We start from the raw sequence: 14,888 nt of genomic DNA, 5'->3' as shown, positions 1-14,888 counted from the left end.
TTATACTATTACCCCACAGTGCTGGGATTCTATACGTGTTTCCTGTATGTTCTGTATGAGGAGAGGGCTGGAGATACTGTTACTAGTGTGTATGTATACTCACTGTCAGTGTATGCAGTTACAGGTCTCTGTGTGGTACACCTCTGCTATAACGTGTGTTGCTGAATGGAAGTACACCAGAGATATATACTATTACCCCACAGTGCTGGGATTCTATACACGTTTCCTTGTATGTTCTGTTTGAAGAGAGGGCTGGATATACTGTGTTATTAGTGTGTGTGTATACTCACTGTCAGTGTATGCAGTTACAGGTCTCTGTGTGGTACACCTCTGCTATAACATGTGTTGCTGAATGGAAGTACACCAGAGATATATACTATTACCCCACAGTGCTGGGATTCTATACGTGTTTCCTTTTATGTTCTGTATGAGGAGAGGGCTGGAGATACTGTGTTATTAGTGTGTGTGTATACTTGCTGTCAGTGTATGCAGTTACAGGTCTCTGTGTGATACACCTCTGCTATAACATGTGTTGCTGAATGGAAGTGCACCAGAGATTTATACTATTACCCCACAGTGCTGGGTTTCTATATGTGTTTCCCTGTATGTTCTGTATGAGTAGAGGGCTGGAGATACTGTTACTAGTGTGTATGTATACTCACTGTCAGTATATGCAGTTACAGGACTCTGTGTGGTACACCTCTGCTATAACATGTGTTGCTGAATGGAAGTGCACCAGAGATATATACTGTTACCCCACAGTGCTGGGATTCTATACGTGTTTCCTTGTTTGTTCTGTATGAGTAGAAGGCTGGAGATACTGTGTTATTAGTGTGTGCGTATACTCACTGTCAGTGTTTGCAGTTACAAGTCTCTGTGTGGTACACCTCTGCTATAACATGTGTTGCTGAATGGAAGTACACCAGAGATATATACTATTACCCCACAGTGCTGGGATTCTATACATGTTTCCTTGTATGTTCTGTTTGAAGAGAGGGCTGGAGATACTGTGTTATTAGTGTGTATGTATACTCACTGTCAGTGTATGCAGTTACACGTCTCTGTATGGTACACCTCTGCTATAACATGTGTTGCTGAATGGAAGTGCACCAGAGATATATACTATTACCCCACAGTGCTGGGATTCTATACGTGTTTCCTGTATGTTCTGTATGAGGAGAGGGCTGGAGATACTGTGTTATTAGTGTGTGTGTATACTCACTGTCAGTGTATGCAGTTACAGGTCTCTGTGTGGTACACCTCTGCTATAACTTGTGTTGCTGAATGGAAGTGCACCAGAGATATATACTATTACCCCACAGTGCTGGGATTCTATACGTGTTTCCTTGTATGTTCTGTATGAGGAGAGGGCTGGGTATACTGTGTAATTAGTGTCTGTGTATACTCACTGTCAGTGTATGCAGTTACAGGTCTCTGTATGGTACACCTCTGCTATAACATGTGTTGCTGAATGGAAGTGCACCAGAGATTTATACTATTACCCCACAGTGCTGGGATTCTATACGTGTTTCCTGTATGTTCTGTATGAGGAGAGGGCTGGAGATACTGTGTTATTAGTGTGTGTGTATACTCACTGTCAGTGTATGCAGTTACAGGACTCTGTGTGGTACACCTCTGCTATAACATGTGTTGCTGAATGGAAGTGCACCAGAGATATATACTGTTACCCCACAGTGCTGGGATTCTATACGTGTTTCCTTGTTTGTTCTGTATGAGTAGAAGGCTGGAGATACTGTGTTATTAGTGTGTGCGTATACTCACTGTCAGTGTTTGCAGTTACAAGTCTCTGTGTGGTACACCTCTGCTATAACATGTGTTGCTGAATGGAAGTACACCAGAGATATATACTATTACCCCACAGTGCTGGGATTCTATACATGTTTCCTTGTATGTTCTGTTTGAAGAGAGGGCTGGAGATACTGTGTTATTAGTGTGTATGTATACTCACTGTCAGTGTATGCAGTTACACGTCTCTGTATGGTACACCTCTGCTATAACATGTGTTGCTGAATGGAAGTGCACCAGAGATATATACTATTACCCCGCAGTGCTGGGATTCTATACGTGTTTCCTGTATGTTCTGTATGAGGAGAGGGCTGGAGATACTGTGTTATTAGTGTGTGTGTATACTCACTGTCAGTGTATGCAGTTACAGGTCTCTGTGTGGTACACCTCTGCTATAACTTGTGTTGCTGAATGGAAGTGCACCAGAGATATATACTATTACCCCACAGTGCTGGGATTCTATACGTGTTTCCTTGTATGTTCTGTATGAGGAGAGGGCTGGAGATACTGTGTTATTAGTGTGTGTGTATACTCACTGTCAGTGTATGCAGTTACAGGTCTCTGTATGGTACACCTCTGCTATAACATGTGTTGCTGAATGGAAGTGCACCAGAGATTTATACTATTACCCCACAGTGCTGGGATTCTATACGTGTTTCCTTGTATGTTCTGTGTGAGGAGAGGGCTGGAGATACTGTGTTATTAGTGTGTGTGTATACTCACTGTCAGTGTATGCAGTTACAGGTCTCTGTATGGTACACCTCTGCTATAACATGTGTTGCTGAATGGAAGTGCACCAGAGATTTATACTATTACCCCACAGTGCTGGGATTCTATACGTGTTTCCTTGTATGTTCTGTATGAGTAGAGGGCTGGAGATACTGTTATTAGTGTGTATGTATACTCACTGTCAGTATATGCAGTTACAGGTCTCTGTGTGGTACACCTCTGCTATAACTAGAGATGAGCGCCTGAAATTTTTCGGGTTTTGTGTTTTGGTTTTGGGTTCGGTTCCGCGGCCGTGTTTTGGGTTCGAACGCGTTTTGGCAAAACCTCACCGAATTTTTTTTGTCGGATTCGGGTGTGTTTTGGATTCGGGTGTTTTTTTCAAAAAACACTAAAAAACAGCTTAAATCATAGAATTTGGGGGTCATTTTGATCCCAAAGTATTATTAACCTCAAAAACCATAATTTACACTCATTTTCAGTCTATTCTGAATACCTCACACCTCACAATATTATTTTTAGTCCTAAAATTTGCACCGAGGTCGCTGTGTGAGTAAGATAAGCGACCCTAGTGGCCGACACAAACACCGGGCCCATCTAGGAGTGGCACTGCAGTGTCACGCAGGATGTCCCTTCCAAAAAACCCTCCCCAAACAGCACATGACGCAAAGAAAAAAAGAGGCGCAATGAGGTAGCTGTGTGAGTAAGATTAGCGACCCTAGTGGCCGACACAAACACCGGGCCCATCTAGGAGTGGCACTGCAGTGTCACGCAGGATGGCCCTTCCAAAAAACCCTCCCCAAACAGCACATGACGCAAAGAAAAAAAGAGGCGCAATGAGGTAGCTGACTGTGTGAGTAAGATTAGCGACCCTAGTGGCCGACACAAACACCGGGCCCATCTAGGAGTGGCACTGCAGTGTCACGCAGGATGTCCCTTCCAAAAAACCCTCCCCAAACAGCACATGACGCAAAGAAAAAAAGAGGCGCAATGAGGTAGCTGACTGTGTGAGTAAGATTAGCGACCCTAGTGGCCGACACAAACACCGGGCCCATCTAGGAGTGGCACTGCAGTGTCACGCAGGATGTCCCTTCCAAAAAACCCTCCCCAATCAGCACATGATGCAAAGAAAAAGAAAAGAAAAAAGAGGTGCAAGATGGAATTGTCCTTGGGCCCTCCCACCCACCCTTATGTTGTATAAACAAAACAGGACATGCACACTTTAACCAACCCATCATTTCAGTGACAGGGTCTGCCACACGACTGTGACTGATATGACGGGTTGGTTTGGACCCCCCCCAAAAAAGAAGCAATTAATCTCTCCTTGCACAAACTGGCTCTACAGAGGCAAGATGTCCACCTCATCTTCACCCTCCGATATATCACCGTGTACATCCCCCTCCTCACAGATTATCAATTCGTCCACACTGGAATCCACCATCTCAGCTCCCTGTGTACTTTGTGGAGGCAATTGCTGCTGGTCAATGTCTCCGCGGAGGAATTGATTATAATTCATTTTAATGAACATCATCTTCTCCACATTTTCTGGATGTAACCTCGTACGCCGATTGCTGACAAGGTGAGCGGCGGCACTAAACACTCTTTCGGAGTACACACTTGTGGGAGGGCAACTTAGGTAGAATAAAGCCAGTTTGTGCAAGGGCCTCCAAATTGCCTCTTTTTCCTGCCAGTATAAGTACGGACTGTGTGACGTGCCTACTTGGATGCGGTCACTCATATAATCCTCCACCATTCTATCAATGTTGAGAGAATCATATGCAGTGACAGTAGACGACATGTCCGTAATCGTTGTCAGGTCCTTCAGTCCGGACCAGATGTCAGCATCAGCAGTCGCTCCAGACTGCCCTGCATCACCGCCAGCGGGTGGGCTCGGAATTCTGAGCCTTTTCCTCGCACCCCCAGTTGCGGGAGAATGTGAAGGAGGAGATGTTGACAGGTCGCGTTCCGCTTGACTTGACAATTTTGTCACCAGCAGGTCTATCAACCCCAGCAGACTTGTGTCTGCCGGAAAGAGAGATCCAAGGTAGGCTTTAAATCTAGGATCGAGCACGGTGGCCAAAATGTAGTGCTCTGATTTCAACAGATTGACCACCCGTGAATCCTTGTTAAGCGAATTAAGGGCTGCATCCACAAGTCCCACATGCCTAGCGGAATCGCTCCGTGTTAGCTCCTCCTTCAATGTCTCCAGCTTCTTCTGCAAAAGCCTGATGAGGGGAATGACCTGACTCAGGCTGGCAGTGTCTGAACTGACTTCACGTGTGGCAAGTTCAAAGGGCATCAGAACCTTGCACAACGTTGAAATCATTCTCCACTGCACTTGAGACAGGTGCATTCCACCTCCTATATCGTGCTCAATTGTATAGGCTTGAATGGCCTTTTGCTGCTCCTCCAACCTCTGAAGCATATAGAGGGTTGAATTCCACCTCGTTACCACTTCTTGCTTCAGATGATGGCAGGGCAGGTTCAGTAGTTTTTGGTGGTGCTCCTGTCTTCTGTACGTGGTGCCTGTACGCCGAAAGTGTCCCGCAATTTTTCTGGCCACCGACAGCATCTCTTGCACGCCCCTGTCGTTTTTAAAAAAATTCTGCACCACCAAATTCAAGGTATGTGCAAAACATGGGACGTGCTGGAATTTGCCCATATTTAATGCACACACAATATTGCTGGCGTTGTCCGATGCCACAAATCCACAGGAGAGTCCAATTGGGGTAAGCCATTCCGCGATGATCTTCCTCAGTTGCCGTAAGAGGTTTTCAGCTGTGTGCGTATTCTGGAAACCGGTGATACAAAGCGTAGCCTGCCTAGGAAAGAGTTGGCGTTTGCGAGATGCTGCTACTGGTGCCGCCGCTGCTGTTCTTGCGGCGGGAGTCCATACATCTACCCAGTGGGCTGTCACAGTCATATAGTCCTGACCCTGCCCTGCTCCACTTGTCCACATGTCCGTGGTTAAGTGGACATTGGGTACAGCTGCATTTTTTAGGATACTGGTGACTCTTTTTCTGAGGTCTGTGTACATTTTCGGTATCGCCTGCCTAGAGAAATGGAACCTAGATGGTATTTGGTACCGGGGACACAGTACCTCCAACAAGTCTCTAGTTGGCTCTGCAGTAATGATGGATACCGGAACCACGTTTCTCACCACCCTGGATGCCAAGGCCTCAGTTATCCGCTTTGCAGTAGGATGACTGCTGTGATATTTCATCTTCCTCGCAAAGGACTGTTGAACAGTCAATTGCTTACTGGAAGTAGTACAAGTGGGCTTACGACTTCCCCTCTGGGATGACCATCGACTCCCAGCGGCAACAACAGCAGCGCCAGCAGCAGTAGGCGTTACACGCAAGGATGCATCGGAGGAATCCCAGGCAGGAGAGGACTCGTCAGAATTGCCAGTGACATGGCCTGCAGGACTATTGGCATTCCTGGGGAAGGAGGAAATTGACACTGAGGGAGTTGGTGGGGTGGTTTGCGTGAGCTTGGTTACAAGAGGAAGGGATTTACTGGTCAGTGGACTGCTTCCGCTGTCACCCAAAGTTTTTGAACTTGTCACTGACTTATTATGAATGCGCTGCAGGTGACGTATAAGGGAGGATGTTCCGAGGTGGTTAACGTCCTTACCCCTACTTATTACAGCTTGACAAAGGGAACACACGGCTTGACACCTGTTGTCCGCATTTCTGGCGAAATACCTCCACACGAAGAGCTGATTTTTTTGGTATTTTCACCTGGCATGTCAACGGCCATATTCCTCCCACGGACAACAGGTGTCTCCCCGGGTGCCTGACTTAAACAAACCACCTCACCATCAGAATCCTCCTGGTCAATTTCCTCCCCAGCGCCAGCAACACCCATATCCTCCTCATCCTGGTGTACTTCAACACTGACATCTTCAATCTGACTATCAGGAACTGGACTGCGGGTGCTCCTTCCAGCACTTGCAGGGGGCGTGCAAATGGTGGAAGGCGCATGCTCTTCACGTCCAGTGTTGGGAAGGTCAGGCATCGCAACCGACACAATTGGACTCTCCTTGTGGATTTGGGATTTCGAAGAATGCACAGTTCTTTGCTGTGCTGCTTTTGCCAGCTTGAGTCTTTTCATTTTTCTAGCGAGAGGCTGAGTGCTTCCATCCTCATGTGAAGCTGAACCACTAGCCATGAACATAGGCCAGGGCCTCAGCCGTTCCTTGCCACTCCGTGTGGTAAATGGCATATTGGCAAGTTTACGCTTCTCCTCCGACAATTTTATTTTAGGTTTTGGAGTCCTTTTTTTTCTGATATTTGGTGTTTTGGATTTGACATGCTCTGTACTATGACATTGGGCATCGGCCTTGGCAGACGACGTTGCTGGCATTTCATCGTCTCGGCCATGACTAGTGGCAGCAGCTTCAGCACGAGGTGGAAGTGGATCTTGATCTTTCCCTAATTTTGGAACCTCAACATTTTTGTTCTCCATATTTTAATAGGCACAACTAAAAGGCACCTCAGGTAAACAATGGAGATGGATACTAGTATACAATTATGGACTGCCTGCCGACTGCAGACACAGAGGTAGCCACAGCCGTGAACTACCGTACTGTACTGTGTCTGCTGCTAATATAGACTGGTTGATAAAGAGAAGATGTCTATGTAACTATGTATGTATAAAGAAGACTGAAAAAAATCCACGGTTAGGTGGTATACAATTATGGACGGACTGCCTGCCGAGTGCAGACACAGAGGTAGCCACAGCCGTGAACTACCGTACTGTACTGTGTCTGCAGCTAATATAGACTGGTTGATAAAGAGAAGATGTCTATGTAACTATGTATGTATAAAGAAGAATGAAAAAAAAACACGGTTAGGTGGTATACAATTATGGACGGACTGCCTGCCGAGTGCAGACACAGAGGTAGCCACAGCCGTGAACTACCGTACTGTACTGTGTCTGCAGCTAATATAGACTGGTTGATAAAGAGAAGATGTCTATGTAACTATGTATGTATAAAGAAGAATGAAAAAAATCCACGGTTAGGTGGTATTACAATTATGGACGGACTGCCTGCCGAGTGCAGAGACACAGAGGTAGCCACAGCCGTGAACTACCGTACTGTGTCTGCTGCGACTGGATGATAAATGATATAAAAATATATATATATCACTACTGCAGCCGGACAGGTATATATTATATATTATATAATGACGGACCTGCTGGACACTGTCTGTCAGCAGAATGAGTTTTATTTTTATAGAATAAAAAAAAAAAAAAACACACAAGTGAAGTCACACGACGAGTGTTTAACTTTTTCAGGCAATCACAATATAAGTATACTACTAACTATACTGGTGGTCAGTGTGGTCAGGTCACTGGTCAGTCACACTGGCAGTGGCACTCCTGCAGCAAAAGTGTGCACTGTTTAATTTTAATATAATATGTACTCCTGGCTCCTGCTATAACCTATAACTGGCACTGCAGTAGTGCTCCCCAGTCTCCCCCACAATTATAAGCTGTGTGAGCTGAGCAGTCAGACAGATATATAATATATATAGATGATGCAGCACACTGGCCTGAGCCTGAGCAGTGCACACAGATATGGTATGTGACTGACTGAGTCACTGTGTGTATCGCTTTTTTCAGGCAGAGAACGGATATATTAAATAAACTGCAGTGTGTGTCTGGTGGTCACTCACTATATAATATATTATGTACTCCTGGCTCCTGCTATAACCTATAACTGGCACTGCAGTAGTGCTCCCCAGTCTCCCCCACAATTATAAGCTGTGTGAGCTGAGCAGTCAGACAGATATATATAATATTATATATAGATAATAGATGATGCAGCACACTGGCCTGAGCCTGAGCAGTGCACACAGATATGGTATGTGACTGACTGAGTCACTGTGTGTATCGCTTTTTTCAGGCAGAGAACGGATATATTAAATAAACTGCACTGTGTGTCTGGTGGTCACTCACTATATAATATATTATGTACTCCTGGCTCCTGCTATAACCTATAACTGGCACTGCAGTAGTGCTCCCCAGTCTCCCCCACAATTATAAGCTGTGTGAGCTGAGCAGTCAGACAGATATATATAATATTATATATAGATAATAGATGATGCAGCACACTGGCCTGAGCCTGAGCAGTGCACACAGATATGGTATGTGACTGACTGAGTCACTGTGTGTATCGCTTTTTTCAGGCAGAGAACGGATATATTAAATAAACTGCACTGTGTGTCTGGTGGTCACTCACTATATAATATATTATGTACTCCTGGCTCCTGCTATAACCTATAACTGGCACTGCAGTAGTGCTCCCCAGTCTCCCCCACAATTATAAGCTGTGTGAGCTGAGCAGTCAGACAGATATATAATATATATAGATGATGCAGCACACTGGCCTGAGCCTGAGCAGTGCACACAGATATGGTATGTGACTGACTGAGTCACTGTGTGTATCGCTTTTTTCAGGCAGAGAACGGATATATTAAATAAACTGCACTGTGTGTCTGGTGGTCACTCACTATATAATATATTATGTACTCCTGGCTCCTGCTATAACCTATAACTGGCACTGCAGTAGTGCTCCCCAGTCTCCCCCACAATTATAAGCTGTGTGAGCTGAGCAGTCAGACAGATATATATAATATTATATATAGATAATAGATGATGCAGCACACTGGCCTGAGCCTGAGCAGTGCACACAGATATGGTATGTGACTGAGTCACTGTGTGCTGTGTATCGCTTTTTTCAGGCAGAGAACGGATTATAAACTGCACTGTCCTCACTAGTAAACTCTCTCCACTCAGTCTCTACACTTCTACAGTAACAGTACTCCTCCTAGTCAGCTCCAGTAAATCTCTCTCAGTCTCTTATAATCTAAATGGAGAGGACGCCAGCCACGTCCTCTCCCTATCAATCTCAATGCACGTGTGAAAATGGCGGCGACGCGCGGCTCCTTATATAGAATCCGAGTCTCGCAATAGAATCCGAGCCTCGCGAGAATCCGACAGCGTCATGATGACGTTCGGGCGCGCTCGGGTTAACCGAGCAAGGCGGGAAGATCCGAGTCTGCTCGGACCCGTGAAAAAAACCATGAAGTTCTGGCGGGTTCGGATTCAGAGAAACCGAACCCGCTCATCTCTAGCTATAACATGTGTTGCTGAATGGAAGTACACCAGAGATATATACTATTACCCCACAGTGCTGGGATTCTATACGTGTTTCCTTGTATGTTCTGTATGAGGAGAGGGCTGGAGATACTGTGTTATTAGTGTGTGTGTATACTCACTGTCAGTGTCAGCAGTTACAGGTCTCTGTGTGGTACACCTCTGCTATAACATGTGTTGCTGAATGGACGTGCACCAGATAGATATACTATTACCCCACAGTGCTGGGATTCTATACGTGTTTCCCTGTATGTTCTGTATGAGGAGAGGGCTGGAGATACTGTGTTATTAGTGTCTGTGTATACTCACTGTCAGTGTATGCAGTTACAGGTCTCTGTGTGGTACACCTCTGCTATAACATGTGTTGCTGAATGGAAGTGCACCAGAGATATATACTATTACCCCACAGTGCTGGGATTCTATACGTGTTTCCTATTATGTTCTGTATGAGGAGAGGGCTGGAGATACTGTGTTATTAGTGTGAGTGTATACTCACTGTCAGTGTATGCAGTTACAGGTCTCTGTGTGGTACACCTCTGCTATAACGTGTGTTGATGAATTGAAGTGCACAAGAGATATATACTATTACCCCACAGTGCTGGGATTATATACGTGTTTCCTGTATGTGCTGTATGAGGAGAGGGCTGGAGATACTGTGTTATTAGTGTGTGTGTGTATACTCACTGTCAGTGTCAGCAGTTATAGGTCTCTGTGTGGTACACCTCTGCTATAACATGTGTTGCTGAATGGAAGTGCACCAGAGATTTATACTATTACCCCACAGTGCTGGGTTTCTATACGTGTTTCCCTGTATGTTCTGTTTGAAGAGAGGGCTGGAGATACTGTGTTATTAGTGTCTGTGTGTATACTCACTGTCAGTGTATGCAGTTACAGGTCTCTGTGTGGTACACCTCTGCTATAACATGTGTTGCTGAATGGAAGTGCACCAGACATTTATACTATTACCCTATAGTGCTGGGATTCTATACGTGTTTCCATGTATGTTCTGTATGAGGAGAGGGCTGGAGATACTGTGTTATTAGTGTGTGTGTATACTCACTGTCAGTGTATGCAGTTACAGGTCTCTGTGTGATACACCTCTGCTATAACATGTGTTGCTGAATGGAAGTGCACCAGAGATATATACTATTACCCCACAGTCCTGGGATTCTATACGTGTTTCCTTGTATGTTCTGTATGAGTAGAGGGCTGGAGATACTGTTATTAGTGTGTATGTATACTCACTGTCAGTATATGCAGTTACAGGTCTCTGTGTGGTACACCTCTGCTATAACATGTGTTGCTGAATGGAAGTACACCAGAGATATATACTATTACCCCACAGTGCTGGGATTCTATACACGTTTCCTTGTATGTTCTGTTTGAAGAGAGGGCTGGAGATACTGTGTTATTAGTGTGTGTATATACTCACTGTCAGTGTATGCAGTTACAGGTCTCTGTGTGGTACACCTCTGCTATAACATGTGTTGCTGAATGGAAGTGCACCAGAGATTTATACTATTACCCCACAGTGCTGGGATACTATACATGTTTCCTTGTATGTTCTGTATGAGGAGAGGGCTGGAGATACTGTGTTATTAGTGTGTGTGTATATTCACTGTCAGTGTATGCAGTTACAGGTCTCTGTGTGGTACACCTCTGCTATAACATGTGTTGCTGAATGGAAGTACACCAGAGATATATACTATTACCCCACAGTGCTGGGATTCTATACATGTTTCCTTGTATGTTCTGTTTGAAGAGAAGGCTGTAGATACTATGTTTTTAGTGTGTGTGTATACTTGCTGTCAGTGTATGCAGTTACAGGTCTCTGTGTGGTACACCTCTGCTATAACATGTGTTGCTGAATGGAAGTGCACCAGAGATTTATACTATTACCCCACAGTGCTGGGATTCTATACGTGTTTCCTTGTATGTTCTGTATGAGTACAGGGCTGGAGATACTGTTATTAGTGTGTATGTATACTCACTGTCAGTATATGCAGTTACAGGTCTCTGTGTGGTACACCTCTGCTATAACATGTGTTGCTGAATGGAAGTGCACCAGATAGATATACTATTACCCCACAGTGCTGGGATTCTATACGTGTTTCCCTGTATGTTCTGTATGAGGAGAGGGCTGGAGATACTGTGTTATTAGTGTCTGTGTATACTCACTGTCAGTGTATGCAGTTACAGGTCTCTGTGTGGTACACCTCTGCTATAACATGTGTTGCTGAATGGAAGTGCACCAGAGATATATACTATTACCCCACAGTGCTGGGATTCTATACGTGTTTCCTTGTATGTTCTGTATGAGGAGAGGGCTGGAGATACTGTGTTATTAGTGTGTGTATACTCTCTGTCAGTGTATGCAGTTACAGGTCTCTGTGTGGTACGCCTCTGCTATAACATATGTGTTGCTGAATGGAAGTGTACCAGAGATATATACTATTACCCCACAGTGCTGGGATTCTATACGTGTTTCCTTGTATGTTCTGTATGAGGAGAGGCTGGAGATACTGTGTTATTAGTGTCTGTGTATACTCACTATCAGTGTATGCAGTTACAGGTCTCTGTGTGGTACACCTCTGCTATAACGTGTGTTGCTGAATTGAAGTGCACCAGAGATATATACTATTACCCCACAGTGCTGGGATTATATACGTGTTTCCTGTATGTGCTGTATGAGGAGAGGGCTGGAGATACTGTGTTATTAGTGTGTGTGTATACTCACTGTCAGTGTCAGCAGTTATAGGTCTCTGTGTGGTACACCTCTGCTATAACATGTGTTGCTGAATGGAAGTGCACCAGACATTTATACTATTACCCTATAGTGCTGGGATTCTATACGTGTTTCCTTGTATGTTCTGTATGAGGAGAGGGCTGGAGATACTGTGTTATTAGTGTGTGTGTATACTCAATGTCAGTGTATGCAGGTACAGGTCTCTGTGTGGGACACCTCTGCTATAACATGTGTTGCTGAATGGAAGTGCACCAGAGATTTATACTATTACCCCACAGTGCTGGGATTCTATACGTGGTTCCTTGTATGTTCTGTATGAGGAGAGGGCTGGAGATACTGTGTTATTAGTGTGTGTATACTCACTGTCAGTGTATGCAGTTACAGGTCTCTGTGTGGTACGCATCTGCTATAACATGTGTTGCTGAATGAAAGTGTACCAGAGATATATACTGTTACCCCACAGTGCTGGGATTCTATACGTGTTTCCTTGTATGTTCTGTATGAGGAGAGGGCTGGAGATACTGTGTTATTAGTGTCTGTGTATACTCACTGTCAGTGTATGCAGTTACAGGTCTCTGTGTGGTACACCTCTGCTATAACATGTGTTGCTGAATGGAAGTACACCAGAGATATATACTATTACCCCACAGTGCTGGGATTCTATACGTGTTTCCTTGTATGTTCTGTATGAGGAGAGGGCTGGAGATACTGTGTTATTAGTGTGTGTGTATACTCACTGTCAGTGTCAGCAGTTACAGGTCTCTGTGTGGTACACCTCTGCTATAACATGTGTTGCTGAATGGACGTGCACCAGATAGATATACTATTACCCCACAGTGCTGGGATTCTATACGTGTTTCCCTTTATGTTCTGTATGAGGAGAGGGCAGGAGATACTGTGTTATTAGTGTCTGTGTATACTCACTGTCAGTGTATGCAGTTACAGGTCTCTGTGTGGTACACCTCTGCTATAACATGTGTTGCTGAATGGAAGTGCACCAGAGATATATACTATTACCCCACAGTGCTGGGATTCTATACGTGTTTCCTTGTATGTTCTGTATGAGGAGAGGGCTGGAGATACTGTGTTATTAGTGTGAGTGTATACTCACTGTCAGTGTATGCAGTTACAGGTCTCTGTGTGGTACACCTCTGCTATAACGTGTGTTGATGAATTGAAGTGCACAAGAGATATATACTATTACCCCACAGTGCTGGGATTATATACGTGTTTCCTGTATGTGCTGTATGAGGAGAGGGCAGGAGATACTGTGTTATTAGTGTGTGTGTGTATACTCACTGTCACTGTCAGCAGTTATAGGTCTCTGTGTGGTACACCTCTGCTATAACATGTGTTGCTGAATGGAAGTGCACCAGAGATTTATACTATTACCCCACAGTGCTGGGATTCTATACGTGTTTCCTTGTATGTTCTGTATGAGTAGAGGGCTGGAGATACTGTTATTAGTGTGTATGTATACTCACTGTCAGTATATGCAGTTACAGGTCTCTGTGTGGTACACCTCTGCTATAACATGTGTTGCTGAATGGAAGTACACCAGAGATTTATACTATTACCCTATAGTGCTGGGATTCTATACGTGTTTCCTTGTATGTTCTGTATGAGGAGAGGGCTGGAGATACTATGTTATTAGTGTGTGTGTATACTCACTGTCAGTGTATGCAGTTACAGGTCTCTGTGTGGTACACCTCTGCTATAACATGTGCTGCTGAATGGAAGTGCACCAGAGATTTATACTATTACCCCACAGTGCTGGGTTTCTATACGTGTTTCCCTGTATGTTCTGTTTGAAGAGAGGGCTGGAGATACTGTGTTATTAGTGTCTGTGTGTATACTCACTGTCAGTGTATGCAGTTACAGGTCTCTGTATGGTACACCTCTGCTATAACATGTGTTGCTGAATGGAAGTGCACCAGAGATATATACTATTACCCCACAGTGCTGGGATTCTATACACGTTTCCTTGTATGTTCTGTTTGAAGAGAGGGCTGGAGATACTGTGTTATTAGTGTGTATGTATACTCACTGTCAGTGTACGCAGTTACAGGTCTCTGTGTGGTACACCTCTGCTATAACATGTGTTGCTGAATGGAAGGGCACCAGAGATATATACTATTACCCCACAGTGCTGGAGTTCTATACATGTTTCCTTGTATGTTCTGTATGAGGAGAGGGCTGGAGATACTGTGTTATTAGTGTGTGTATATACTCACTGTCAGTGTATGCAGTTACAGGTCTCTGTGTGGTACACCTCTGCTATAACATGTGTTGCTGAATGGAAGTGCACCAGAGATTTATACTATTACCCCACAGTGCTGGGATACTATACATGTTTCCTTGTATTTTCTGTATGAGGAGAGGGCTGGAGATACTGTGTTATTAGTGTGTGTGTATACTCACTGTCAGTGTATGCAGTTACAGG

Source organism: Pseudophryne corroboree, chromosome 4, assembly GCF_028390025.1.
Source record: "Pseudophryne corroboree isolate aPseCor3 chromosome 4, aPseCor3.hap2, whole genome shotgun sequence".
Classification (NCBI taxonomy): Eukaryota; Metazoa; Chordata; class Amphibia; order Anura; family Myobatrachidae; genus Pseudophryne; species Pseudophryne corroboree.
The sequence above is the reverse complement of the archived record's forward strand: the minus strand, read 5'-3'. Positions refer to the sequence as shown.